Below are 5,472 nucleotides of genomic sequence, written 5' to 3' on the forward strand. Positions count from 1 at the left end.
AAAACAAACAAATAAATAAATAAAAGCCAAGTTACAACGCAGTAACCAGCCTTCATGGGAGAATCCATGCCACACAGCCAGACCTCCTCCAAGAATACAGAAAGCATTCAACATTGTGTAAAACCCTGTAACAAACCAGGATTCTTTTCTTTTGTTCTTTCTCTGTTGTAGAATATTATTTTAAGGTGTGTTACTTTTGTTTATGTTGCATTTGCTTAACTCTGTGAAGCTGTGTTCCTGTGCCTGTCTAAAACACCTGATGGTCTAATAAAGACCTGAACGGTCAATAGTGAGGCAGGAGAAAGGACAGGCAGGGCAGGCAGGCAGGCAGGGAGAAGATATAGAAGGAGAAATCCTCTGGAAGGAGACAAGGAGGACACAGATGGAGGAGAAAAAGAAGTAGCCAGAGAAGAAGGAGGACTCCAGGGGCCAGCCACCCAGCTACACAGCCAGACACAGAACAAGAGTGAGATTTACAGAAGTAAGAGAACGGGAAAGCCCAGAGGGGAGAGGTAGACAGGATAAATTTAATCCAAACGAAGGACAGACATTGATAATTGAGAATAAGCCTCCGTGCATGATTTATTTGAGACCCACTCCCCCCACCAAAGAGCCAAAAGAGTGAAAAATAACATTTCTCTGTGTGCATATGTGTACACACTTGTGTATTTGTGTGTCCACATGCCTGTAAAAGTACAAATACATGCATGCCTCTAGATGTCAGATGTCAACACTGGGTACCTTCTTCAATGACCCTCCAATGTATTTTTTGAGAGGGTCTCCCACTTCATACAGAGCTCACCAATGTGCTGAACTTGCTGGCCAGTGAGCCCCAAGGCATGTGATGCCATTCCCTGCTGTGAGATAATCCTTGTGGACACTGTGAATATCTATGATTCTCATTAGCTAATAAGAAAACGGTTGGGCCTATAGCGAGGCAGGATATAGTTAGGCAGAATAGTCAAACTGAGGACTGGGACGAAGAGAGGCAGAGTCAGGGGAGAGAGGCAAGTGACCCACCCAAGGAGCAAAGATGCCAGAGGACCAGTAAAGCCACGGGGCACATGGCAATACCTAGATTAATAGAAATGAGATCATTTAAACGAGCTAGTTAATAATAAGCCTGAGCTACTGGCTGAGCATTTTGTAATTAATATAAGCTTTTGTGTGTTTATTTGGGCACAGGCAGTCAGGACAGAGAACCTCCGCCTTCATTTACAATGCCCAACTTTTATGTGGGTGCTGGGGAACCCTAGTACTCATGTTTGTATGGAAATACTTTGGCAACTGAGCATTCTCCTCAGTTACCATGGGTCGTGATTAGTTTTAGGTATCAATGATATTTGTTAAACATCCACCTGGGTCTACCTCTGAGCTTACTTCTAGAGAAGACAGCAGCTGGAGCAGAGGCCCCGCAGCCATCAGTTGGAGGCTGAGTGGGACAAAAACCATTGACTCTGGCTGGTGGGATAGTGAAGGCACTTGAGGCAAACAATGAGTTAAAAGCAATCATAAACTGGCTAGTCCTAAGGACAATGACAACCCCGCCCCCATCCCACCCACCCTGAAGCTACAGAGCCACAAATCAGGAAAAATAGTCCAGTCCATTTTCTTCCTCCTCCTTCTCCTCTTCTCTCTTTACCTTTCTGTTGTTAAAACTCCTTCCCAGGGGTAGACAAAAGCAAAGTCACAAAGTCTACCTCTCCTCCTATGGTCCCAGTCACAAACCAAGACACAATCCCACCAAAGTTTACGCTGGGGAACCAACTCCTTTATTGGGTTTCTTTACAGGGTAAGGAGAGGGATTGCAAACAAAGGCCTGGGCAGTCCTCTCCAACAGACCACACCTAAAAAGCCTCACCCAGCAGAGCTGATGGCTTCCCTGCAGCCACAGGAACAGAGACCCTGCTCTAGTCTTTCTGGCAGCTGCACACTCTACCCCTCCCCCAGCCTCCTGCTGTGTTGCCATGGGGTAGGGGACCCCCAGCTGGATACTCAGAAGAGAATCTCTTCACCCCACTATGAGGAGGGTGGTAAACTCTCAGTCAGCCCAGCTGGGGTGATCTTTCTCAAGGAGAGACAGCTGAATGCCTCGAGGTGGGATTTGCTTAAACACTTACCACTGGCCAGTGCTGTGTGCCCAGCCCAGGGCCTGACACACATACCTGGGTGGAGGGGGCGAGATGGGGGAGGGGCTGGAAGAATTGCAGGAACAGCAACAGCTGGTTGTGGTAATCCACCATGAGGGTCTGGGGAGACAGCTCAGTGGGAAAATTGTTTGCTCTGCAAGGGTGAGGACCCAAGTTTAGAGCTCCAGCACCCCAGTGTTGCTGGTGGGGCAGGACCTTGCTGGCCAGTCCTTGTAGCCATTGGCCAGTTGAAAGTGCAGTGAGAGACTCTCAAAAGTAAGGTGGAGAAAGATGGAGTCTTCTAACATCTAACTCTCGCTTTCATGTGTTCATGAACCAGTGAACACGAACACACACACACACACACACACACACACACACACACACACACACACACACACACACACACACACACACACACACACACACACACACACACACACACACACACTGAAAAATCCAACATGGGGCCCCAGTGTCCACCCAGAGACAGGAGGCCTGGGTCTTCCTCAAAGCCTGGTTCATCGGCCTAAGGGGCACCAGGGACAGCACACTGTGCCCAAGGGTCCTTGGCAGGGTGGCAGTAGATGGCCTGTGCTGGCACATCCTGCCATCTCCCCTGCATAGGCGGCTGCAGAAAGGACAGCTGGGTGAGAAGGGGCAGGAAGGAGGCCCACAGGCATGGAACTGAGGGGAGAGAAAATCACTGTTGGGCACTCTAAATGCAATGATATCTGTGACCACCAGATGGCGCCCAATGATCAGAATTGCCTTAGTCGCTCAGGCTGAGCAAACACCCACTACTGAGTTCATGCAAGCCCCTGGCACCAGCTTGTTGAGCGTGGGAACTCCATCCCCACAACCGCTCGCCTGCGCGCGCGCGGGGTATTTGATGTTGCTGTTTTATACAGGTGAGGACTGGAGTTTGGAATCATGCAGTGACACCTACCAGAGGCTTCATTAGTCTCCACTGAGTCCTGCTGCTTGCTGTGTGACCCGTGAGCATCTGTTTGTAGTTCACATTCTAGTAAATTCCATCCCTGTCTAGGATACCAGATGTTAACTGGAAATGCTGGAGAATAGCGTGCTGCAACACAGAATAAAATCTTCATGTCATGGGGAACTCGCTAGAAACCCCAACTTTTCTTTATACTACCATTACCCCTGGTATCTACATGCTCATCACCAGGAATGGTCCCCCTCCCCCCCCCAGGCCTCCCCAAGCCACTGTGTAGACCATTCAGAGGAGAGCTTCCTAAGATGCTCCAGCCACCTGTGAGCTGCTGAAAGTGCAGGTCCTGGGTGAGTCCAAAGGAGTCCAGCAAATGCACAGGCTTCTGTCCACGTGACTGAGTCCTGAGCCAGATCTGAAGCTTCTATGGGACCGTGGGCTGGGCTGAGGCCACAGGACACCAGAAGAGCCTTTGCCATGGCTTCCCAAATCCCAGATTCACACAGTCCTGCACATAGAATTCAGAGCCACATCCGTACATCGGCTTTGCTAAGCACAGCATCCCTTTCCTGATGCTTCCGGGGGATACTTGGGAGCGAGGGGTAAAAGGAGAAAGACAAGGGGGGGTGCCAGTCGGGCGGTGGTGGCGCACACCTCTAATGCCAGCACTCAGAAGGCAGAGCCAGGTGGATCTCTGTGAGTTCAAGGTCATCCTGGTCTACATTAGTGAGATCCAGGACAGGTGCCACAGCTACACAGAGAAACCCTGTCTCAAAAAATAAAAATTAGAAAAAAGAGGGGGATGCCTCAGAAGACAGCAGGGCCTAGCTGGAGCTATTTAGGGACCTGTGAATATGTTCCCAAAAGCCAGCACCTGAGGAGGCCTTGCTGAGTGTTATGTATCTGGTGTGTGTGTGTGTGTGTGTGTGTGTGTGTGTGTGTGTGAGAGAGAGAGAGAGAGAGAGAGAGAGAGAGAGAGAGAGAGAGAGAAGAGGCCACCCTGTGAGCTTTGGGAAAGAATTCAATTCAGCTATGTTGCAGAGAGTGGCGCCTCAGAATGTTCAGGAACCAGGAAACTCTTCCCCAATAAAAAAAACTCAAGCAGTTCCAGATACCAAAGTGGCAGGCAGAGACGCCTAAGCAGAAGAACTATGGGACAGAGCCCACAGATTTCCTCTATCTGTACCAGGAACACTGGGGTGCACTCCCTGAGGCCTCCCCGACATGCCTACCCAGCATTTAGGTGGGTGCTAGGAATCTGAACTCCATTCATCATGCTTGCATGCCAGGAACACCTTACAGATGTGCTGGGAATCCACTATCAGGTGGAGAAGAGACAGGCTCTGAGGGGTTGGCTAACGCCACGGCACACAGCCAGTCTCCTTCCCTGGACTGGGTCTTTGCACAGCTATCCAGAAGCCTCCTCCTTTGACAGACTGTTCTCTGCCTAGAAGGATTGTGACTGATTTCACCTGGTTATTCACCTTCTCATTCAATATTTAGCAAGTGCCCCCACCCAAATCCCCTGAAGCTGTGGCCCCTCTTTGGGGTGCCAAGCATGGACACCCCAGTGGAGGGGCTCCCCCACCTCTATTGCTACATTCAGATTCTATATTTCCAACATCAGAGCATGTTCTTGAGCCCTAGAGAGGGAGGGAACATAAAACAAATGCCTGTACATAGTCATCACAGAAATATCAGCGCTCAAAGGACAGAGTGTGCTCTCGGCTGAATGTCTGAGGCCTCAAAGTCATGCATTGAAATCCTTTTTCTTTATGTGTGTGTGCACTTTTGCATGTGTGTAGGCACATGTGTGGGGATGCACATGCATGTTTGGACACAAAGAGCTGATAATGACTGTCTTCCTTGGAAATGCTCCACCTCAAACACTGAGGCAAGAGTTCTCAACTGAACCTAGAGCCCACCAATTCAGCTAGTCTAGTTAACCAGCTTGTACCAGGGATCCCACTTTCTGCTTCTAGCCTGCTGAGATTATGCACAGCTGCCATGCCCACCCAGCATTTACATGGGTGCTAGGATCCGAACTCCAGGCATCATGCCTGTGTGGCAGGCCCTTCACCCACTGAGCCTTCTCCCTGCATCTGACAAAATCCTAACACTCCCAGCAACGCTGTAAGAAGTTGGCATCCAGGGATAGAGTGGAGGTGTATCACCTGAGACACAGAGGCAGCTTGGAAGTGGGGATGGTCAAAGCCTGGAAGAATTTGGAGTGCAAAGCCAGAAAATCCTCCAGTGCCTATGGGACCCCAAGAGTACCCCATGGGCTCAGGGACAGTGAGGGCTGTAGAACAGGTGACCTTGAACAGACACTTTGGACACACAGGCAGTGAAGGCCTCCATGAGGAGCCTCAGTTGGAAGTGAGGACTGAG

Source organism: Onychomys torridus, chromosome 14 (genome assembly GCF_903995425.1).
Source record: "Onychomys torridus chromosome 14, mOncTor1.1, whole genome shotgun sequence".
NCBI lineage: Eukaryota > Metazoa > Chordata > Mammalia > Rodentia > Cricetidae > Onychomys > Onychomys torridus.